Source organism: Prionailurus viverrinus, chromosome X, assembly GCF_022837055.1.
Source record: "Prionailurus viverrinus isolate Anna chromosome X, UM_Priviv_1.0, whole genome shotgun sequence".
NCBI classification, from domain to species: Eukaryota; Metazoa; Chordata; class Mammalia; order Carnivora; family Felidae; genus Prionailurus; species Prionailurus viverrinus.
Window position 1 is genome coordinate 34,849,746 of NC_062579.1, and position 26,233 is coordinate 34,875,978.

Here is a 26,233-nt window from a genome sequence, read left to right on the forward strand (position 1 = left end):
TTCAGTCTGAGGAATAGAAGGTAAACAGAATGAGGAAAAATGAACAGAATCTCAGAAACCCATGTGACACTACTAAACTTACCAACATCTGCATGATGGTGGCCCCAGAGTAAGAAAAGAAAGAAGAAAAGGCAGAAAAAAAACATTTGAAAAAATTAAGTTAAAGTAAAAAAAAACAAAGACTTCCCAATTTTGATGAAGAACATTAATCTACATAACCACAAGTCCATCCAACTCCAAAGTAGGAAAAGTGAACAAATATCTACAATTACACAACTTGCAGTCAAATTGTCAAAAGTCAAAGATAATGAGGAAATATTAAAAACAGCAAGAGAGGGGAGCCTGGGTAGCTCAGTCATTTAAGCGTCTGACCTGCTCAAGTCATGATCTCGTGCCTGTGGGTTGGAGCCCCACGTCAGGCTCGGTGCTGACAGCTGGGAGCCTGGAGCCTGCTTCAGATTCTGTGTCTCAATCTCTCTCTCTCTCTCTCTCTCTCTCTCTCTCTCTCTCTCAAAAATAAACACTAAATAAATAAATAAATAAATGAATAAACATTAAAAAAAATTTAAAAATAACAAGAGAAAAACTCTTCACATACAAGGAATCCTCACTAAGAGTAACAGGTGATTTCTGTCAGAAAGCATGAAGGCCAGAGCATAGTTGGATGACAAATTCCAAGGGCTAAAATAAAAGGGACTATCAAATAAGACAGATATCCAGCAAAATTATCCCTCAAAAGTGAAGGATAAATAAAAATATCGCCAGAGAAACAAACACAAAGAATTTGTCACCAGGATAACTGCCTTATAAGAAATATAGAAGAGAGCACTTCCATCTAAAGAAAACACGGACATCAGATAATAATTTGGATCCACACAAAGAAAACAGAAGACTGTTAAGATAATTAATTAAAAGGGTAATTTTTTAAACTGTATAAACATATGTTAACTCCTTTCTTCTCCTAATTAGTTTGAAAGACAACTGCATAAAACAATCATAATGAAAGTTAATACAAAATGTAAAAATGTAATTTGTATGTCAATAATACAAAGGAAGAGAGGTGCCTGGCTGACTTAGTCAGTAGAGCACTTAGCTCTTGATCTCAGGATGGTGAGTCCAAACCCCATGTTGGGTGTAGAGGTTACTTAAAAATAAAATCTATTAAAAAAAAGAACAGAAAGGAAGAAAAGAGTAGGGAGATGTATAGGAGCAAAGTTTTTGCATCCAACTGAAATTACATTGGTATTAATTCAAACGGATTGCTTTCAAAGTTCAGATGTTATTTATAATATCCAGAACAACTATAAAAATAACAAAAAATAGAGAAGAAAAGCCAATAAAAAATTTGAATGATATGCTAGAAAATATCCATTTAACATAAAAGAAAGAAATAATGAATGAATAGAAAGGAGCCAAAGGATGAGACTCATAGTAAACAAAGAGCAAAATGGCAAATGTAAATCCTACCGTATAAATAATTACACTAAATATAAATGGGTTAAATGTCCCATACAAGGGCACCTGGGTGGCTCAGTCGGTTGAGCATCCGACTTCAGTTCAGGTCATGATCTCACAGTTTGTGGGTTCGAGCCCCGCATCAGGCTCTGTGCCGACCGCTTGCTCAGAGCCTGGAGCCTGCTTCAGATTCTGTGTCTCCTTCTCTCTCTGCCCCTCCCCCGCTCACGCTTTGTCTCACTGTTTCTCAAAAATAAATAAATGTAAAAAAAAATTTTTTTTAAAGTCCCATACAAAAGTAAGGGGTTATCACACTACATAAAAAGAAAGAGAACCCAACTATATACTGTCCATAAGAGACACAGTTAAAGACACAAATACGTTGAAAAGAAGAAGATGGAGAAAGACAGAGAATGCAGATGTTAAAAGAGAGTTGGATGTTAAAATCAGACAAGGTAGACCTTAAGAAGACAAAATGTTACTAGAGACAAAAACAGATATTTTATTTTTATTTTAAAAAAAGGATTGATTCACCAGATGCCTGGGTGGCTCAGCCAGTTGAACATCAGACTCTTGATTTTGGCTCAGGTTGTGATCTCTGGGTTGGGAAATCCAGCCCCATCACACCCTGCATTGGAGTACATGTTGAACATGGAGCCTGCTTGGGACTCTCCCTCAGTCTCTCTCTCTCTCTCTCTCTTTCTCTCCTGCTCCCGCTTGTGCTCTCTCTGTCTCTCAAAAAATAAATAAACATTTTTTAAATATTTAAAACAAACAGGAGTGCCTGGGTGGCTCAGTCAATTAAGTGTCCGACTATGGCTCAGGTCATGATCTCACGGTTCATGGGTTTGAGCCCCATGTCGGGCTCTGTGCCTGTGGCCTTCTTCAGAGTCTCCCTCTCTCTGTACCCCTCCCCTGCTCACACTCTGTCTCTCTCAAAAAATAAATAAAAAGTTTTTTAATTAAAAAAATAAAAAGAATCAACTCAACAGGAAGATAGAGGAATCACAAGTATATATGCACCTGACACTGCTCCAAAACACATGAAACAAAAACTTACAGAACTGAAGAAATACACAATTAAACAGTAATACTTGGAGATCGCAACACTGCACTCTCAATAAGTACATCTGATTGATGTAACGATTAGAAAGAAAAACAGCAAAAAATATAGAAGATTTGAGCAATACTGTCAATTGAGCCAATGAATGTCTATAGGACACTGCACTCAACAACAGCGATTATTTTCAAGTACATATGGAACAACAGCAATGCAGACTATTTCCGAGGAAGCCTCCACAAGGACCACACAATAGGCCATAAAGCAAGTATGAATAAATTTGGAAGGACTGAAATAATACCAAGTATATCCTTTAAAATTTTTTTTTTCAACGTTTATTTATTTTTGGGACAGAGAGAGACAGAGCATGAACAGGGGAGGGGCAGAGAGAGAGGGAGACACAGAATCGGAAACAGGCTCCAGGCTCTGAGCCATCAGCCCAGAGCCCGACGCGGGGCTCAAACTCCCGGACCGTGAGATCGTGACCTGGCTGAAGTCGGACGCTCAACCGACTGCGCCACCCAGGCGCCCCACCAAGTATATCCTTTAATCACAACAGAATTAAATTGGAAATCAAAAATAAGGGAATTTGGAAGCTCCACAAATATGGGCCAATTAAATAATACATTTCTAGATGATCCATGGGTCAAAAAAGAAACTACAAAGGTGTTGGAATTTCTTTTGAACTGAAAGAAAATGAAAAGGACACATCATAAATTTTGTTAAGCAGTGATTAGACAGAAATTTACAGCTTTAAATGACTATATTAGAAAAGAAGAGTGAACTTAAATCAATCATTGAAGCTTACATCTTAATGATTTCAAAAAAGAAGAGCAAACTAAATACAAGGCAAAGAGAAGAAATGAAACAAAATAGAATAGAAATCAATGAAACAGAAAACAAAAGTGATAAATACAAGCAAAAACAAAGATTGGTTTTTTCAAAATATCAACTAAATTGGCAAACCATTAGCCATTTATTAACCATGAAAATAAAAGATAAGACACAGAATGCCAAAATGAGCAATGAAATATGGGACATCACCACTGACACCTCTAAAATCAAAAGAATGATTAAGAAATAGTATGAACAAGTTTATGTCAACAAACTCAACAACTTAGATGAAAAGAACAAATTTTAAAGGTGCTTGGGTAGCTCAGTCAGTTAAGTGTCTGACTTTGGCTCAGTTCATGATCTCATGGTTCGTGTGTTCGAGCCCCATGTCGGGCTCTGTGCTGACAGCTCAGAGCCTGGAGTTGCATCACATTCTGTGTCTCCCTCTCTCTCTGTCCATCCCCCACTCATGCTCTGCCTCTCTCTCTCAAAAATAAATAATAAAACATTAAAAATTTTTAAAAAAAGAAAAGAACAAACTTTTAAAACATTAACCAACCTGAGCTGAGAACAAATAGAAAAACTGAATATACCTATAATACTTACAATAGGTAAAGAAACTGAACTTATAATTACATATCGTCCTACAAATCAAATCTCAGGTCCAGATAACTTTACCTGTAAATTGTATCAAACATTTAAAGAAAAAGTAATACAAATACAAAATCCTAAGGAATACACAAAAGAAACCATTAGAATTAATATGATATCACAGAATATAAGATCGATATACAAAAAAATCACTTGTATTTCTATATACAAATGATAAACAACCTGAAAATTGAAATTAACAATACAATTATTTTCAGGGGCACCTGGGCAGCTCGATCAGTTGGGTGTCTGCCTTCAGCTCAGGTAATGATCTTGTGGTTCATGAGTTTGAGCCCCGCATCAGGCTCTCTGCTGTCAGCGCAGAGCCCTCTTCAGAACCTCTGTCTACCTCTCTCTCTGTCCCTCCCCCCCCTCTCTCTCTCCCTCAACAATAAACATTTTTAAAAACATAATGCAATTATTTTCAAAATCACATCAAAAAATAAAATCTTTATGAGTGAATTTAACTAAAGAACTGTAAGATTATACAATGAAAATTACAAAATATTTCTAAATATTTCTAATTTAAAAATACCTAAATGCGTGGAGAGTCATTCCATGTTTACAAGGTGGAAGGCTCAATAGTTAAGATGGCAAGTTTATCTTTATTTATTTATGGATTCAATGCAATCTCTATACAAGTTCATCAGGTTCTTTTTTTGCAGAAATTTAAAAATTGAACTTAAAATTTATATGGAAAAGCAAAGACCCATAATGCCCAAGATAATTTTGAAAAAAAAGAAATAAGTTAGGTACTTTTACTTGCTAATTTCGAAACTTGCTACAAAGCTATTATTTGTCAAGACCGTGTGGTACTAGCATAAAAATGGGCACATACAGGGGCGCCGGGGTGGCTCAGTTGATTAAGCATCCGACTTTGACTCAGGTCATGAGCTCACAGTTCCTGAGTTCAAGCCCCGCAATTAAAAAACATTTTTTTTAATTAAAAAAAAAAGAATAGGCACATAGATCAATGGAAGAGAACTGATAACCAGAAATAAATCCTTTTATATAGTCAGCTGATTGTTTCATCAAAGCTTTTTAAAAATTTTTAAAAATATTTATTTATTATTTTTGAGAGAGAAAGAGACAGAGCATGAGTGAAGGAGGGGCAGAGATAGAGGAAGACAGAATTGGAAGCAGGCTCTGGGCTCTGAGCTGTCAGCACAGAGCCCGACATGGGGCTCAAACTCCATGTACCGTTTTCCCTTTGCCGATTTTACTTTGTATGCTTTCAGTATAATAAATCAGTCATTCGTGGTGAGCACTGAAAAATGAGTAGAATTGTTGAATCATTATGTTGTACACCTGAAACTAATATACCACATTCTGTTAATTATATTATAATTAAAAAACAAAATTACTCAGCCTTCAGTAGGACTATATGTTGAGTCCCATGAGTCCTCCTAGCAAATCAGGAAATCTCCTGGTGGTCTGGTGGGCCCAACACGATGCCTTCATAAACTTTGAAAACTGTATAAGAATACTCATTTTCCTATACAGTCATCAACAATGGATATTAACAGTGTTGGAAATCGTAATGAATTCAAAGGCAATTAATGATATCGTCTTACATTTTCTTCCACTACTGAGTCTGAACTTTTGTTCCCATGCCTATCGGTCATTTGTATCAGATACTCTGTAAATTACCTATTCATGTCCTTCACCTGTTTTTCCTTTAGGATACACACACACACACACACACACACACACACACACACACACGTTAATGATTTCCCAGCTTTCTTTGCAAATTAAGGGTATTAGTCCTCTGATAAAAAGTGTGGGTGTTCTTCCCAATTAATCATTTGCACAAAGATCTTTCTTACAGAGCTCTTCAATCCTGGCTAGTGGCTCCACACCAAAGCTAAAAGGAGAAGAAATGCTTCTTTTAGGACCTACTTCCCAACAGTATAGTTCTCAGACCTTGCTCATCCAATGCGATAAAAAAAGAGATGCAAAAACCACAAAGGGAATGTACTATTTTTGCATCTTTCAAGAATTCCTCCCCCAAACCTTACATAGTGAAAAAACACAGTTAAGAGAAAAAATGTTTGGGAGAGGAGCAAATAAAACAAGTTTTACCCTCACTATCAGGGGCTTGACGTGCAGAAATGCCAATGGGTCGACTGCAGACCAAGGCAGACACACGAACTCGGAAAAGGATTTGCACTTTCTGCCTTCCAGATTCACTGGATTTTTGGTTCCTACCACTCAGAGTACACTGTCCTGCCACTGGGTCACTTGGACCTGCTTGTCCCTCATCCTGAGAGGCACTTCCAACCCTTATTTAACCGTTACTTCTCATTCAGATCTCAGCTCAAGTGTCACTTCCTGGGAGAGCATTCTGTGATTTTCCTCAAGTGGTCCAATCTCCCGTTCTAGGTCTGCTAAAAGTCCTTCGACCACCTCACTAGTCACTGCGGGAGTTTTGTTTTCATTTGATTTGAGAGCATTTGATTCATTACTACGTCCCCCACTAGGCTGTAAATTCTCTTGAGAGCAAAGACGAGGTTTCTTTTGCTCATTATTGTCATCCCAACAGTGCTAGCACAGTGTCTAGCACCAAGTAGGCGCTCAGATGATATTTGCTCAATGGATCCGGGATTCCTCTTCTGTGAATGGACACATTTCCTAAGGCCAATGCACTGCACCTTAGAGAATGCCTTTTTTTTTAACCTTCTTTATTTATTTATGTATTTATGTATTTATGTATTTTGAGAAAGAGAGCATGAGCAGTGGAGGGACAGCGATGGAATCCCAAGCAAGAACCTCACTGTCAGTGCAGAGCCCGAGGTGGGGCTCAAAACCAAGAACCTTGAGATCATGAGCTGAGCCGAAATCAAGAGTTTTTGAGAGAAAGAGAGAGAGAGAGAAAGAGAGAGAGATAGAGCTCGAGAGGGGAAGGGCCAGAGAGACAGGGAGACACAGAATCCGAAGCAGGTTCCAAGCTCTGAGCTGTCAGCACAGAGCCCGATGCGGGGCTCGAATTCAAGAACCACGAGATCATGACCTGAGACAAAGTCAGAGGCTTACCCGACTGAGCCACCCAGGTGCCTTGTATTTTTAAATGATATTTAAAAGTGGCAAATACTTTCACAACCAGTAGCACAGTTAATCATCACAAAATCTCTGTTGGTTGTTGTTTCCCTAATTTTACAAAAGAAGATACCAAGGTTCTTTCCGGGTCCATTTGCTTCCCACACAGGGGTCTCCATTCACAAGCCCAACTCTCCTCTCACCACTATGTAGTTGCTGAGGGATCCATCTTGTCCAAATATATGAGCTGTTTCCTCACTTCCAAACATGAGGACTGCCTTTTGCTTTTTAGTTTTGCTGAAATCAAAATTTAGTATCTGAACCACATACTGGATACATAAGACATTTGCTGGTTTTAAATTAAAGGATCGAATATGAAAACAGAGATGCTGCGTGTTTCAGGCAGAAGTGTGGTCCCAGCCATGATGGATCATGCATCTGAAGCTTCTAAATTCTAACTGTGTAGTTACATCCTCTGGGGCATGAGCCCAGAGTGGTGCTCAGAGGCTATGCCTTGTTGAGGTGACATGAAATCACCTGTCATCATCCCCAGAAATTTCAAAGACTCACTTTGAGTCAACTCTGTGGTTTCTGAAGCAAACTCTCACTCAAACGTGTCATGAATTAGTTACCTATTGGTGCATAAGAAATTGCCCCCAAAATGTAGCAGCTTAAAACAATAAAGATTTATCGTCTCCTAATTTCAGTGGATCAAAATCCAAGAGTGGGTTAACTTAGTAATTGTAGCTCAGAGTCACTCATGAGGTTGCTGTCAGCCATAGCTGCATCAACCAAGGCTAGAGAATCTGCTTCCAAACTCACTTACATGGTTCTTGGTAGAGCTCAGTTCGTCACTGGCCATCTGCTAGAGACCTCAGTCCCCTGTCACATGGGCCTCTTCGTAGACTTAATGCCTGTCCTCACAACATGGCCACTGGCTTTTTTGAGAGTAAGCAACGGGAGAGTTAGAACAAGAACCCAAAATGGAAGCCACAGTCTTTATAAATGAATCTCAGAAGTGATGTGCTATAATTTCTGCTGTATTCTATTGGTTACGCCCGATAAACTTCCTCTGGTATTGGGAGGAGACTACACAGGGGGTGTGAATGAACACTGACTGGGAGGCTGAGATTACCGGTGACCATTTGAGGCTGGTTACAACAAGCCCCTGCTCATCTAGAGCAGATGGCACGGCTGTTTCTCAGAACTCACATCGTGGAGATGAGAAGCCAGAGTGAAATCAGCTAAGGAGAAACTTCTGGCATCCAGGAAAGTCTAGAGCTAACTTCTGTATCGCTGAAAACTTTGTCAACCTCTCTGTGATCTGACAGTACATGTGACACCCAACATGAGAAATGTTTAAGTGACTAGCTATGGTACTATATGCCAAGATAGAACGGGAAATTGCTTCATTAGTTTCTCTGGTTACAAAAGTAGGCTTCCGTTCTCAGAGAAATGGGTGGACACGCAAAGAGGAAAGGGCACGGTTGGTATTCGTATGTACCCGTCTCTGCATGCACCCTTGTGAGTGAGTACTGCCATGCGAAACGGTTGAAACCTATCTTATGGGATACTGGGCTGAGAACTCACATCTGAAGTAATGTTTTCTTCTGCCAAAAGACGCGGATAGAAAATAAAATTGCTGTGATGTTCTACAAGTACTTGTATTAACATCCAATTCGATGTAGCAAAGCTTGAAATGTCCATATAAGTTATAACCAGATACCAATTTAGACACTTTAGACACCTTCCAGACCTTTCTTCATGCTTTTTCCTCTACTTGAAATCCCATCCCCACTCCCAACTCAAGGACGCTCTTTCTCTCTGTTGAAATGTTTTTCATGTCACCTTTTCTATGATTTTCCTAATCAACACCAATTATTAGTGCTTGTCAGTACTTACTGACACATCCATCCTAGGACTTATGCAACTAAATATAATTCAGATTCCAGTAAATGGAGCATTTATTTGCGAAAGCCGGGCAGCATATTTTATTCCTATACATGGCACTGAGCATTAAGTGGGCCTTTGGAATACAGCAAGTTCTCAGAGGATAAAAAAAAGGACGATTCTGAGAGTCTGTTGATTAACAAGGCTCCCTACAAGGAAGAGAATGAAAAGTGGTATAAATACCCAATCACATGTGATTTGTTGGAAAAAAAATATTCTATATATTTTTCCCATACAGTAAGCAAATATGCAATGAATTCACAATAATCAGTCAAGCGACACAAATCATACCTGTTTCACACTGGTAAACAACAGAAAATTATTTTCTTAAAAAAAAAAATATGTACGGGGCGCCTGGGTGGCGCAGTCGGTTAAGCGTCCGACTTCAGCCAGGTCACGATCTCGCGGTCTGTGAGTTCGAGCCCCGCGTCGGGCTCTGGGCTGACGGCTCAGAGCCTGGAGCCTGTTTCCGATTCTGTGTCTCCCTCTCTCTCTGCCCCTTCCCCATTCTTGCTCTGTCTCTCTCTGTCCCAAAAATAAATAAACGTTGAAAAAAAAAATATGTACAGTAATCTTCATACCGAAAAGGAAGAAGAAAACTCAGGATTTGCCCACCATGTTTCATATATCCAAGAACTGTTAACTCACCAGAAAATTTTTTAAAATGTTTTTATTTATTTTTGAGAGAGAGAGAGACAGACAGACAGAGCACAAGCAGGAGGAGAGGGGCAGGCTCTAGGCTCCGAGCTGTCAGCACAGAGCCTGATGTGGGGCTCCAACTCATGAACTGTGAGATCATGACCTAAGCCAAAGTCAGATGCTTAACTGACTGAGCCACCCAGGCCCCCCTAGAAAACTTTTAAATAATGTAAGAATCAGGACACCTGGGTGGCTGAGCCAGTTAAGTATCTGACTCTTGATTTCAGCTCAGGTCACGATCTCGTGGTTCATAAGATCAAGCCCCACGTCGGGCTGACAGCACGGAGTCTGTTTGGGTAGCAAACAGACTGTTGGGTAGTCTGTTTGGGTACCTCTACCTCTCTTTCTCTCTCTCTCTCTCTCTGCCCCTTCCAAACAATCCCACATGCACACACTCTCTCTCCCAAAATACATGAATAAACTTAAAAAATACATATAAACAAATAATGTAAGAATGGAAAGTGGTGGTCCTCTAGTGAATGCTAATAAAAGAGAGTCGCGTTTCAAATCTTTTGTCAGGATAAAATAACTATCTGAAATGAAATGTTTCTCCAGATTCGAAATAGGATAAAAAACCAACAGATTTACTCCATATTCCTTAGGTATAAACATAATATTTTTCTGCTCCATCTTATTTCTTCTCTGGCTGGGTACCACCAGGAGCAGCAGAAATCCTGAACCCATGGTGGAACAACAACACAACAGGAAGGTAGGAATTTTAGCACTTCAGATAACAAACCTTGGCAATGTTTACCTACTTGTGTTACCTAGAGGATTATTATTTACAGTTCCTGCTGTTTTGCAAAAGAAGGAGGAAAACTTAGCTCTCCCCCCTCCCAGGGCTTTAGAAACAATGGAGTTCTGTTTTCCTAGCAGTCAGGGAGTTGGCAGCAGTAACTGGGACTCTCTTAAGTTGCCATATGGCCCCCCAAGCAGCAGTAGGTTTCCAAATGTTTTTGGTATGGGTTTTAGCCTACATCAGAAGAGTCTCAGCAAGAGTGGTGTTTCCACTTTACAAAAGGAAACAAAAAAGCTGAGAAGCAAAACAGGGAATTGGGGATTAAACTAATAAATTGGGTCCAAGATCGAGCCAGTAAATATCAGGCACTGAACCATATGTTTAGCAAAAGAGCTAGTCCTTACATCTATTTGAAAAGGAATAGAACAGATGAGAACCATAGACATGAAAGAGACACTTTGGAAATTATCCCCTTAAAAAAACTCATAAAGGAGCTACACATCAGCCAGGTTGTAAGATGAACAAAACTGAAGTCCCAAGAGAGAAGACTGGACTCAAAACCGAGAAACATCAGTCTGGCGTGACTTTGAAAACATTTCTGGAATAGAATTCCTAATTCTTTACACCTTATAAAGAGCTAATCCTGAACTGGTATGGCCTCCACAGGAATGAAAATTGGTGGAGAATTTAAATCCAGAAATTGTCACTCGATGCCAATTACAACCAACTTCGAAAATACACTAAAAGGTGTAACTGGAGAGTGTTGCTGAATTGTATGGAAGGGAACCAGAATATGCCACCCTAAAATGCCACTTTGGGATAAGGATTATTTTGTGCTGAGGGAAACCCAGAAACATCAGATGCCAGAAAAGCTCTAAAAACAGGGCATCGATTTCTCTTTTTTAAAAAATACACATTTTTTTTTTAATTTGAAAGAGAAAGAGAGAGAGAGAGAGAGAAAGAGCAAGCATGTGAGTGGGCAGGGGAGGGGCAGAGAGAAAGGGAGAGAGAGAAGCCTAAATCTAGAGTCTCTCAAGCCACTGAGAGACCCAGAGACTCAATTTCCCCTTTCCTAAAGGAAATTCCCATTTGTAAAGTTGGCCTCCTCTCCTTACCTCTCAGAAGATATTAAGACTTAAAAGGATGTGAATCTCCATAAGGAACCTTACTAAACAGCCTCTACTTACCATACATCTCCTATTTCAACTTCCCTTCCCCTCTCCCTCCCCCAAAGCCCAAAAGCTTTTCACCACACTCTTTTAAAATGTTACATAACCCCTCGGTCTACCCTGTCCTTGAGCTTTCCTTCCTCTTCTATGAAGCTCCAGGCACAAATGTAATAACGCTTTCTTCTCCTGTTAATCTGTATTTTGTCAGTTACATTCATCAGGCCCCATTCACAGAATCGGAGAAAACAGAGAAAATCGTTTCTTCCCCCCCCCCCCCACTTTTGTAAGAAACATTGAAAGGATGTAATTAACGTAGGTTAAAATTAAAGTTTACCAGCGTTATCTAGCTGAAATTCAGGTTTCCACTGCCATAGCCAACCACCTCACGGTAAGTCCCCAAGAGCCCAACATCCTCAATTCAAAGAACCTGGAAAAACCACAAAAAGTTGGCGCCCTTGGATGGCTCAGTTGGTTAGGCATCTGACTTCAGCTCACATCATGATCTCACTGCTCAGGAGGCCCGCCTGGGGCTCTGTGCTGACAGCTCACAGAGCCTGGAGCCTGCTTCAGATTCAGTCTCCCTCTCTCTGCCCCTCCCCGCCGACCTCTTTCTCTCTCTTTCAAAATGTAAATGAACATAAAAAAAATTTTTTTTTTCATCACAAAAAGTTTCCATTGGAAGGTTCCCGTGACCATGTGGATCCACTGAAAAATCCCAATTACAAACTTCCAGCCGCGGCGGTAGTGCCTGGTCCCTAACATGCGCGTCTGGGCTACTGCCCAGCATCCCACGTCCCCGTTTTCTTTTTTTAGTAGAGTTGACACACAGCTGTTACATTAGTTTCAGGTGCCCAATAAAGTGATTTGACAAGTCTATACCTTATGCTGTGCTCACCACAACTGCAATACCATGGACTATATTCCCTACGCTGTGCCTTTTATTCCAGTGACTAGTTCATTCCTTCACTGGAAGCCTGGATCTCCTGCTCTCCTACACCTATTTTGCCCATCCCTACTCGGGCAACCGCCAGCCGGTTTGTCCTGTGTACTTATGGGTCTGATTCTGCTTTTTGTTTGTTTACTCCTTTCTTTTGTTCAAATCCCACAGGAGTGGAAGCACGTGATATTTGTTCTTCTCAGTCTGGCTTAACTTCACTTAGCGTAATGCCCACTAGGTCCATCCATGTCCCAATGGCATGATCCACATTTCCTCATCTTTGGACCACCAACTCGACTTCCTCCTCTCCTTTGGATGCCTTCCACTTCATCTGTTCACCTGCAGGCCCACTCGCCTTTTGCAAGACACTCTGCCACTCCCTTTTCCTGTGCCACTTTGGATCAAATTCCAATGCATCCTTATATGTTTGTACAATACCCCAGAAATAAAAATCACAGTGCCCAAGCACATAACTCTCTGATAAGCCACCTCATCTCTCACAGCAAAGAGCTATCAACAAAAAAACATTTCTATTTTCTCCCACTCTTGCTTGATAATCTTTTATCCTTTGAAACACATCTTGTTTCTCTTTTTTTTAATGTTTATTTATTGTTGAGAGAGAGAGCATACACAAGTGGGGGAGGGGCAGGGGAGTGGAGGAGGGGCGGGGAGGTGGGGGGAGAGAGGATCAGAATCGGGCTCTACACTGAGAGGAGGGAGCCCCAGGTGGGGCTCCAACCCATGAACGGAACAGTGAGATCATGACCTGAGCCAAAGTCAGACGTTCAACCAACTGAGCCACCCAGCTGTCTCGAAACACATCTTCTTTCAAATTAACCTCCTCCCATCTGTGTCTGTAGTTTGTGGGTGTCCAGGTCTCTCTCGTTGATGAGCGTGTCACTAAAATCAGCTAAGAAGATTATCCAAGTGGATGTTTGGCACTTTCATTTCACTGTCCCTTGAGCCCTGTAATTCCAAGGGCCCTCAGAAGTTAGTCTCTTGGGAACTCCATTCTTCTGGGGCACCTGGGTGGCTCCGTCGGTTGAGATTCGGACGGCTGATTTCAGCTCAAGTCATGACCCCAGGGTCAAGGGATAGACCTCCCCATCAGGGTCAGTGCTGAGCGTGGAGCTTAAGATTCTCTCTCTCTCTCTCTCTCTCTCTCTCTCAATCTCTCTCTTCCTCTGCTCCTCTTCCCCTTCTCGAAATCTGTCTACAAAAAAAATTAATTAATTTAATTTAATAAAAAAAATAGAACTTCATTCTTTTCAAATTTGACTCTCATCCCTACCCTCAGCCTGTAACCTCAACTCCTTCTGAACTGGAATTAATGGAATCGCTTCAGGGCACCTGGATGGCTCCATCAGTGAAGCATCTGACTCTGGCTCAGGTCATGATCTCCAGTTCGTGGGTTCAACCCCATGTCGGGCCCCTTGCTAACAACACAGAGCCTGCTTGGGACTCCCTCTTCCTGGCCCTCCCCTACTCACGCTCGCTCTCCCTCAAAATAAATAAACTTTAAAAAAATAAAATAAATGGAATCTCTTTTCCTTTCATTCTCTCTCAGAAGATGAAGTATTCCATGGCTTCCTTTTCTAGGTTTCCCATTTATATGTATTCACAACTCCACACCTTAGATATCCTTATCATAGATACCCTTGTCCTCACTTGCAAGGTTAATCTCTCCCCTACCTGGATCTTTAAAATCTCCTACCTTTATATTCACATATACTTAAAATTTCTCTAAAACATTTCCTGAGATTTGCTACACCACTAAGTTTCTGATCCTTCTCTGTTCTTTTATTGCTGAATTCCTTTTAAAAAATCGGATTCTTCCATTTCCTAATGCCTTCTTATTCTTTAATCTCTCACAATCTAAGCAGTACTCCTATCTTCTCTAAAACTACTCACTAAATTGTCAAAAGTGTCCTCCTAGACATGAAATTCAATGATCCTTTCTGACTCTTCCTTCTCTTTGAATTCTGTAAAATTCGATTTAGTTATGTTCTTCTTGAATCTTTCTCTGTGAAATTGTACATCTTCAGTTATCTTCCTATTTTAGTGACCTTTTCTTTTTCTCACTTACTGCTTTACATTCCTTTTTTTGTAGAGCCTTTCTAATGATCTCATTCCCTCGGTGTTCCAAGCTTTCAAAAATCTTACGCATGTTGACGAGAGTGAAATCTACAAGGCTAGCTACTACTTGTTTCTAAATCCTAAAATCCAATTTACAGACTACTGTCATATAAGGCCTCCTGAATATTCCTCCAGTTTCTAGCCAGAAAGGATTAGTTGTTCACAGACTAAATCTCCCAGTGAGAGAAAAGGATAAAAGCTATTGCAATAGAAAAATAATTGAAGACCTTGAAGAGTCAGGAGTCAAAGGACCAGCATCCCAGAGAGAAGGAAACACACTGAGACGCACCTGACATCAGGCATGCCATCCTCCCTTGAGGCAATCTGAAAACACGTGAAGCATGATTCGGGAACCAAGAAGAAACCAAGAACCAAGAAGAAAACAACCGCTAAGAGGATGGAGACGAGCGGTCAGGGCCCACCATTGGAAAAGGTGCCCAGATACACACTCCAGAATGTTAGTTGATGCTACAGAATGCCTACACTCTAAAAGTAATTGCAGTATGAAAACGGAGCATTTTCACCTAGGACAAGGTGATTCCTCTAGCCTCACCTTATACTGGAAGCCAAGTACACCTTCTCTGGAGCTGAGCCTCTGCGAATCTTTATAAACCACACTTCCCATTCAATCAAAAATTAAAAGCATGGCAGGAAACAGAACCAAAGGGCTAAAAATCAAGAGAAATAAAGAAAGAAAGAAATGGAACCTATAAGACTATTAAGAAATTATCAGGCATGGATTTTAAAACTTTATAAACAAGATTAAGTCATTCAAGAAAAGAGATTTAAAAAAAAAGAAACTTCTACCTACAGAACTGGAATCTATTTAAAAAAAAAAAAAAGACTGAGCTAGAAATTCCAAAATGGAAAGCTTAATAACACAAAATTAAACACGAAATATAATCAATGGCATATCAGCACCAAAAAAAAGGATGCAGTAGTGAATAGTAAGGTGATGGAAAATACACACAATGAAACACAGAGAGAAAAACTAAGAAATGAGAAAAGAGTATAAGAGATAGATACGTGGGATGTGGGGAAAAGCCTATCATATGAATAATTTGTATTTCTGGTAAGACTGGAAAGAGAGATTGGGTGGAAGTAATCTTTGAAGAATTGCAAGCCTGTAATTTTCTCAAACAACATTATCAAGATGCTCCATGAATCCCAACTGTGTAATTACAAAGAAAATCACATATAAGCATAAAGTCATTAAAATTATAACCGAAAAAGGAAAAAAAATTGAAGCGAACACAGACAATGATATATTACCTCCTAAAGAACAATGAGACTGTATGACAAACATTCAAATTTTCTTTTTTCTTTTTTTTAATTTTTTAATACGATTTCCAAATTCTGCAATCATGAAAGCAGTTCACTTGGCAATCATGAGAAGGTAAAGAGGATGCTGTAACTTCAACATTTATTTTTATTTTATTTTTTTTGAGAGGCAGAGAGAGACAGAGCACAAGTGGGGGAGGGGCAGAGAGAGACTGAGACACAGAATCAGAAGCTGGCTCCAGGTTCCAAGCTGCCAGCACAGATCCCCTTGCGGGGTTCAAACTCACAAACCTAGAGATCATGACCTGAGCCAAAGTCGGACACTTAACCGACTGAGCCGCCCAGGCGCCCCAAACATTCAAATTTTCAACACATATAATACACAAAAAAGAGTAGACTGACCTATTTGAAATGCTAAAATATAAGAATTACCAACTTAGAATTGAGGGAAAATATCCTTCAAAAATAAAAAGAAAATCCGTAGATTTATTTTTCTTTCAGTAGGCTTCATATCTGACACAGAGCCCAATGCAGGGCTTGAACTCACGACCCGAGATCAAGACTTGAGCTGAGATCAAGAGCCAGAGGCTTAACTGTCTGACCCAACCAGGCACTTTGAAAATCCATAGATTTTTTTCCCTCCTCCCCCCAGCGAAAATCCATAGATTTTTAGGCAAACAAACAGAACCTTATTGGATTCATTAAAGAAATATCATAGTTAGCAGGAAGAAGAAAAAAGGAAAATTATCTGAAATGGAATTATAGTAATGCAAGTATGCATAAAGAGCCACTACAAAGGATAAATATTTGGATAACTTCACTGTTTGAGACAATAATAGTATTAATCTATGAGTTTACAATAGAGAATTAAAATACATAAAAATGATAAGCCAAAAGAAGAATGAGAGTAAATGGAGTTACAAGTTGTAAGACATGGGTATCTGGGTTAAGGGTCTGACTCTTATTTCACCATGATCTTACGGTTGTGAGATCAAGCCCCACACTGGGCACTGCACAGACAACATGGTGCCTGTTTGGGATTCTCTCTCTCCCTCTCTCTCAGCCCCTCCTTCTCTTTCTCTCTTTCAAAACACACACACACACACACACACACACACACACACACACACAACTTCAAATCTTAAAAAAAAAAACAATTCCAGGGGCACCTGGGTGGCTCAGTAGGTCAAGCATCCGACATCGGCTCAGGTCATGATCTCGTGGTTCGAGAGTTTGAGCCCCACGTCGGGCTCTGTGCTGACAGCTCGGAGCCCGGAGCCTGCTTCAGATACTGTGTCTCCCTCTCTCTCTGGCCCTTCCCCTCTCTCTCTCTGTCTCTCTCTCTCTCTCTGTCAAAAATAAATAAACATTAAAAAACAAAACAACAATCCCATTTGCAATAACATTAAAAGAAGTGAAATATTCGTGAATAATTTTAACAAAAGAAGTACAGGTGTTGTACACTGAACCCTATAAAATGTCGTCATCTTAAAAAATTAGGAAGACCTTAATAACCCCATGTTCATAAATTAGGAGACTTCATTGTTAAGGTGGTAACACTTAATTATTAATTGTTAGGATGACAATACTCCCCAAATTGGTCTATTTAGTCAGTGGATTATCAAAATCCCAGTGGCCTTTTTTGCAGTAAATGACAAGTTGATCCTAAAGGTGTATGGAAATACAATGGAGTCTATATACCACCCCCCCAAAAAAAAATTCCTGAAGAAAGAAGAACAAAGTTGGAAGGCTCCAGCTTCCTGACTTTAAAACTTACTACAAAGTTATACTGTCAACACAGGATGGTACAGATCAATAGAATAGAACAAAGTGTCCAGAAATAAACTCTCACAATTATGGTCAATTGATCTTTGACTATGGCGTCAAGACAATTCAACGGGGAAAAAGATGGTCTTTTCTATTAATGCTGCTGGGACAACAGGACATCCACATGCAAAAGAATGAATGTGGACTCTAACTTTACACCATACAGAAAAATAATCTTGAAATATGTGAAGGTTTCATTATAAGAACAAATACCATAATATCCTTAGAAGAAACTAAAAGTGTAAATTTCCATGACTCCAGATCAGGCAACAGTTTCTTATACATGTCAACAAAAGCACAACCAACAAGAAAAAAGGTAAATTGAATTAAAAATAACTTTGGTGCTTTAAGTGATTGTAACAAGAAAGTGAAAATGAGAGAGAATGAGGGAAAATATTCTCCATATATCTGGTAAAGACTTATATCCAGAATATATAAAGAAGGTTTCCAACTAAAAAAATAAAAAGGTAAATAATCCAATTTAAAAATTGGCAAAGGATTTGAATAGATGTTTTTCCAAAAAAGACATACAGATGGCCAATAAGTACATGAAAACATGTTGGAAATTCTTATTTATTATAAAAATGCAAATCAAAATAATATGATAGCATTTCATATTAGGATCGCTCTAATCATACTCACATAATAGGATCACTCTAATCAAAATGATAGGCAGTATCATGTACTGAGGATGTGAAGAAATCGAAACCTCATACATTCCTACTCAGAATGTACCGTGGGATAGCTGCCCTGGGGATTAATGAAGTAAGTTCATACAGAAGCTTGGGCACAAGGGGAGCCTGGCTCGCTCAGTCAGTGGAGCATGTGAGTCTTAATCTTGGGGTCTGAGAGCTCAAGCCCCTTGTTGGGTGTAGAGATTACTTAAAAAATCTTTGAAACATACACAGGGATGCCTGGGTGGCTCAGTCGGTTGAGCGGCTGACTAGGGCTCAGGTCATGATCTCACAGTTTGTGAGTTCGAGCCCCGCGTCGGGCTCTGTGCTGACAGCTCAGAGCCTGGAGCCTGCTTCTGCTTCTGTGTCTCCCTCTCTCTCGGCCCCTCCCTTGCTCACGCTCTGTCTCTCTCTGTCTCTCAAAAATAAATATATGTAAAAAAAAAAAAAAGAAAAACACACAAAAACCTTATACATGAATATTCACAGCAGAGTTATTCATAACAGCCAAAGAGCGTCCATTAGTTGATGAATGGATAAACAAAATGTGGTATATCTATACCTTATTGTCCAGCCATAAAAAGAAATGAAGTACTGATACAGGCTGAAGCATAAATGAACCCAGAAAACAATATTCTAGGTGAAAAAGTCAGACAAATTCTACATGTTGTATAATTCGATTTATATAAAATGTACAGACTAGGTAAATCCACTGAGACAGAAAGTAAACTACAGTCTTCCAGGAGCTGGGGAGAAGGAGGAATAGGGGGTAACTACTAATGGGTTCAAGATGTCTTTTTGTGGTGATGAGAATATTCTGGAATTAGTAATGATAGGTGAACAACTTTGGGAATATACTAGAAACCACTGAGTTTTATTATTTAAAGGGGGGCTGATTTATGGTACATTAATTACATCTCAATCTAATGAAAAAGCATAGCCTTATTTCTTGCAAGGAATGTGAATTCAAAATGTGCAAAGCTTCCAAAAGCCCAGCTGGCTTGCCCAGTAAATTATCTCCAATATTTAAGAAAAAAATTATACTAATTTAAGAAAACAGAAAAATCCTCCAGAAACTTTAAAAAAAGGAGACTCTTCCAAGTAGTTTTGTGAGGTTAAGATAACCTTGATACAAAATATGTAGGTACATTATTTAAAAGGTTAATTACAGATAAAACTCTATTATGAATAGAGATTTTTTTAAAACCCTAAAGGAACATTTTCAAATCATATCCATCAACCTATAAAAAGGAAAAAATGGCACAAATAAGTTAACTTTAGGAAGGTACGGTTGCTTTAACATTCAAAAATCAGTCAATGCAATTCACTGCATTAACACGAAATAAAGTAAAAAACATCTATAGGACTATCTCAATGGATAATGAAAAATTATTTGATAAAATTGAATATCTATAGAAACAGATAACAACTTTCTCAATCTTTTATAAGGTTATCACACAAAACCAACGAAACAAAAAACACTGCTTATCAAATGTCATAATTAATGATAAATTATTGAATGCTTTCCCCCTGACATAGGAAGTGAAGCACAGATAACCACCGAGACTAATTCCAACATGTACCAGAGATTCTCCCCAGTGAAATAAGGAAAATCAAAGAAAAAAAGGAACATGGTAAGGTTATAAAAAAAAAAAAAGAAACTAAAAACAACTAACTGGAATTTAAATAAAAACTTGCGCGCGCGCACACACACACACACACACAAATACAACACACATACCATGCCTGCAATACGCACACATAACACACACACACACACCACACAATCACCATATACACACTACACAGACACACAGACACACACACACACACACACACACACACACACAGCACAGATGCCCAAACACACACACCACTCACCCACACATACACACATACACAAAAGAAACAAAATTGTCATTACTGGACAGACAACAGGATTGTGCCAGGGTAGCGCACTGGGGAAGGAATGGTTCAAATCAATTGTATACTCATACAGTCAACAACTCCAGTCTCCTACCTCACAGCATAGACAAAACTTAATTTGGTATATACGTTACATTGAAGTGTGGAAAGGAAAAAAAAAAATTAGAAGAAAACCCATGAGAGTATCTTCAATGCCTGTAAAGTAGGAAAATATCCTTTAACAGGATACCAAACATTATAAACTCTTATGGCCTAACAAATTGGATTTCATTAAAATTGGGAGATTTTAGAGATGGAAACATCAAGCCACAGATTTATCAACTCAGCAAAGAACTCTTATTCAGAAATCTGTAAGAAAATGCAGACAGCCCAATGAAAAACAAATGGGCCAAAAGCCAAAAAGGCACGTCCCCAAAGATGATGTCCAAATGGCCAGCAACCAAACTCATAGCTCATGAGGAAAAGACAAACAAAAGCCACAATTAGGTACTACTACATAATCTCTAGAATGGCTAAATTAATAGACTGACAATACCATGTTTTGGCAAGGCTATAAAGGGACTGGACCTCTCAGATAATGCCACTGGGAGTGCAAACTGGCACACCACTTTGAAAGCTGTTTGGCAAGCTGGACACTTGCACACCAGTGAATGAACTCCTAAGTATATACCCAATAGAAAAGTCAAGTACAAGAGGCTTCCCAGCAGCATTATTTACAGTAGCTAAAAACGGAAACAACCCAATTGTCCACCTATATAGTTTGGGTAAAGAAATCGGGATCTAGGAATAAACCAGTATGAACCACTACTGCACAGCACACGGATGAATCTTACAAACATACGTGTAGGCGATAGTTGCTAACACAAAAAAATATACATCATATTGTTCCATGCGTGTGATGGAGCCTGTTCATATCAGCCTGTGAGAACTCACGGAGTGTATTTCTTCTCAACTCCACCTTCGTCTATCTATTTTTGGTAGTTCACAATCACCTGCGGTGGGAGTAGTTACACCACAGAAATCCTCAAAAGTTACAGATCAGGGCTCCGCCCTCATCTACCCCTGAGAGCTGGTTGTTAAATAGTTGCCAGCCTATCAATGTATTACCCCAAAACAGGTACAACTGTTCTACACTGAGATAAGTTAGAATAATAACTAAGAACATCATGGAGGTGTCTGGGTAACATTTTATTTTATATGTTGATCAACTTGTGGGTTACACAGGTAACCATTTCAAGAAAGCCACTAAACACTTAAAATCAGTCCATTTCTCCATATGTATATTATTAAAATGTTTTTTCTTTTTTTTTTTTTTCAACGTTTTTATTTATTTTTGGGACAGAGAAAGACAGAGCATGAACGGGGGAGGGGCAGAGAGAGAGGGAGACACAGAATCGGAAACAGGCTCCAGGCTCTGAGCCATCAGCCCAGAGCCTGACGCGGGGCTCGAACTCACGGACCGCGAGATCGTGACCTGGCTGAAGTCGGACGCTTAACCGACTGCGCCACCCAGGCGCCCCCTTAAAATGTTTTTTCAAATAAACATGTTAACACTTCCCGATGCAAATCGTCTCTTATTTCGTATTTCTAATCCTGTCTTATTTCGTATTTCTAACGCCTTCACTAGCTTTTTAGTACTTTCAAGGTTGAAACCTATGGGGCACCTGGGTGGCTCAGTCGGTTGAGCGTCCGACTTCGGCTCAGGTCATGATCTCACAGCTCGTGAGTTTGAGCCCCGCGTCAGGCTCTGTACTGACAGCTCAGAGCCTGGAGCCTGCTTCTGCTTCTGTGTCTCCCTCTCTCTCTGCCCAAGATTGAAACCTCGAGAACTTTTTCCACGTCATCCTCCCTTTACTCCATAATCGCACTCCTAACAATCATTGGCTAAATGAATTTCTTTTTGTTATCTCTCTCCCATGATTCCCTTTTATCCTTCTAAGACACTGGTACAAGCCTGCTTAACTTTTTTGTGTAAGCCATTGCCAGTAGGTTTTAAAACCATCTCCTTTCCTACACTCATCCCTTTTGGCCTCTATCCTCCTCACTGTAACCAGATCAATCTGTCTTCTCCTCAGAAATTTTTCGGTCAATATAAAATGGCGAAAAGGTAAATGATCAGTTATCTTGCATGGTATTCAAGGTTTGTTTCTCAATATTCCCTGTCACCCAACCAATTTTCCAGCCAAACACCAGTAATACTGTTGGATTTTCTGAATATAATCCTTTGTTTATCCCTGTGTTGAAAAATATTTTTCACCCCATGCAGTATACCTTTCTCTCATCTCTGTCCACAAAAATTTTCGCTAACCACTTTTTTCTTTTCCTTCTTTTTTAAATTTTTTAACGTTTATTTATTTTTGAGAGACAGAGACAGAGTGCAAAAGGTGGGGGGGGGGGAGCCAGAGAGAGAGAAGGACACACAAAATCCAAAGCAGGCTCCTGGCTCTGAGCTGTCACCACAGAGCCCGATGTGGGACTCGAACCCACAAACCGGGAGATCATGACCTGAGCCAAAGTCAGTCGCTTAACTGACTGAGCCACGCAGGCGCCCCAACTTTTGCTAACCTTTAAAGCACAACGAATTTCTTTATCTTACCGAGGAAAAGGTCAGAACACCTAGTAAGTGCTCGATAAATACTGGGTTGACTAGCTCACAATAATAAGCTACATGACTCTACTCTCTCCCCTTGGAAAAAAGTCATGTGTAGATCTGGAAAGCTCCCTTGAGTTTAATGGCTCAAGTTATGTTTGACAGCTCTGGGAAAGGCAGGTAATGGACGACAAGTTGTATCATTAGAGTGAAGCAGTCACTGTGTTTCATAGTATATGGAGCAACTCAGAACCACAGCCATGTGGCATAAAGATTTTCCATCTGGATGAGGACGAGTATAAGAAGCTAGCAAACTTATGAAGTGAGAAAAAATCCAGGAGAGATTTAAGTGATACTTATACTCTTCACCCCCAAATATGTCAATCTCACAAAAACATAGCTTTTAAAAAAAAACTGAGGAAACCATTTCCAGAGAATGATATTTACCAGAGAGTACCTACAAAGTAAATATCAGACACAAGAGCTTGAACAAAGTTCTGACCCGTTCACATAACTCAATGGCACAAGATAACAGTATTTAACTTGGAATAATGTTCAAAGACACTTTTGATTTTGTTGAGCACAAATCATCCCTCATCTGTAAGGAGGGAAGCACAGATGTCCATCCATTAGCATAATAGAAGAATTGCTTCAAGATTCGCATAACACTGGTGATTCTTTGAATTCTATTCAGCCTAACATATTTCAAGCTGGAGTAGGGCCAGAGGATTCTTTGCGAGCATTACATTTTTATTTGCTTATGTTTTCCTTTTTACAATAAATATTTTCAAACCCACCAAAGAGTCAAAAGATGAATACAGTGAATAGTTACATATACTTAACCCAGATTCACCAAATATTAACATTTTGCCAACTTCTGTCATTAGCACTCAACTTGGAGATAAGTGGAAAACAACGAAATACACATTTTAAAATTTGTAACTAATTTTAATTATGCAGCCAATAACATGACGATGTCAACAACTCTAAGATTTTCTGGAGAAGCATGATCATCAGTGATCCGTGCAAGGAAATGGCTTTGAGCTCATTCATTTTTTAAACTATTCTGTAAACTGTCAGGTTTAAAAATACAATTTAGGGCGTGCAGATTTCTTCTTCCAGCTCAGAACAGGCTCATACACAATTAATGATGCAGCACAGTGGGATACCAACAAAACGAAAAACAACAACAAAAAAACACCCACCAGTTATTTATTTATACCCCAGATTGTCCCACAAAGGATCTAAGGTTGCCTTCAAAAAGACATGTTGTACAAAAGAATAAAAATGAACACTTGCGGGGATTGATATGATAGGAAAAAGTCAGAGATGATACTGGAGTTGCAAAGCAGAAAGTTCTATATAGTTACAACAATTTCGTTTCGCTTTGTAAAGTAAACATGATAATGAACACAACTCAAAGAGTCCATAAGATAGAAAAAACGTTGCTTGGTGGTGATACATAAATCTGAGAACAGTTCCTTCCGTGGGTCCTCTTGTAGAGAATATTATGGAAAGCAGTGGGTGAAATTACTGACTGTGCTCTGTAGTAACTTGTGACGCTGGGTTTCACTTGGTTTCCACCAGTTCCCTCAAAAGGAGCCAATGGTTTAGGGCCCAAGTATCATTCAGTAAAAGCAATTCCTTTACGGAATGGTTATTAGGCACTAAATAAAGCAACCCGAAACTCCGGTTCCGATCACCTTACAGCCTAACTCCGAGATAACACTGAGAAAATCCAGAGCAGACACACTGACCAGCATACGAGGATGGCTGGGACTGGAGACAGTAGGTAGGGGGAGATGACAAGTTCAAGAATGAGGTGCAAAGATTCTCCTGGCAAAAACACTGACTGTATGGCAAATTGTATGTGGAAATATTCTAAGTCTCCAAAGAGAAAGAAGGCAATAAATGCTACTTTATCCAGTCAGGTAACATATAATCTCCGCTCTATTCATAATAACACATCGAGTACAATACTTGATAGGCATTTAGGAAAACATACCTCACAATTACAATTATTGCATCTATATTTGTATACAACGGGCCAAGATAAAGATGAAAATTTTCTCAAGAAAAACATGCCTAGCAATGTCTTGCAATACGAGTAGTACTTGCCGCTGAATGCCACATGATCACAGCCGAGCCAATGGTTCTTAAATTCACTTTGATATACGAGTGTTTGCATTACAAGCAGGTTTTGGAAGAAATTATGCTCGCAAACCTAGATGTTTCTGTACTGCTAAAGTACACTGCTTCTCTCCTTCCGGGAAACTTCCCACACGGAGTTAGAAGGTCTAGTCTGAAATAATGTGACCTTTACTGAAAACTGGATATGCGACAATGCAAAACCATTGTGTGAAAACGCACTATGATGTCAGTTACCATATACATTCATTCACTGCATAAATATTTGTGGCATGCCTACTATGTACTAGGAGCGATTCTAGGCACTGGAGATCGATCAGCTATAAACAAAACAGTCAGAACTCCTGCCTCTTATTCAGGTTGGGAAGAAAGACAAAAAAACAGAAATAGTTGTTTGGTGATAAATGCTCTAAAGAAAATTACAAGAGTTAAGAGAGATGGATAGAGATGAGAGATGGCAGTCAGGCTCCTTCGCAGGGAATGCTTGAGGGAAGGCTTGCCTCGGTAAAGGCACAGTCGAGCAGCATCTAACGTAAGCCATGGGGATATTTGGAAGAAAAGTGATCCAAGAGAGGGAACGGGAAGAGAAAGCCCTGAAGCAGGAGCATGCCTGGTCTGTTTAAGGGATAACAAGAAGGCAACAGTGGCTGCAACAGAAAGAATGAAGAGAAAAATGGGAGAAGCTGGGACCAGGGAGGTGCCCAAGGACAGAGCATGTAAGGGCCTTGGAGGCCATGGTCAAGACTTTGATTTCATGCTGAAGGAAATAAGAAGCCTTTAGAAGCAGTGTTTTTCTTCTGATTAAATGTTGTATTACAGAGTGGATGTCTGAACAGGGTGGACTCGCATGATCCAGGGGAGGATCATCTGCTTACCAGCACACCTCCATGATCTAATGTCTGTCCACACCATCAAGGGACTCAGGTTTCTCGAGTTCCATCTGACTGATTGCCGGTGACAGATCAGCTGAAGGCACTTTCTCCAGACCAGATGCTACTCGAGGTTGAGAGGATTCATGATCAGGCAAGCCAGGTCATGCTGGCACATGGTACTGAGCAAGGCAATGATAGAATATGACGTGTGTGTGTGTGTGTGTGTGTGTGTGTGTGTGTGTGTGT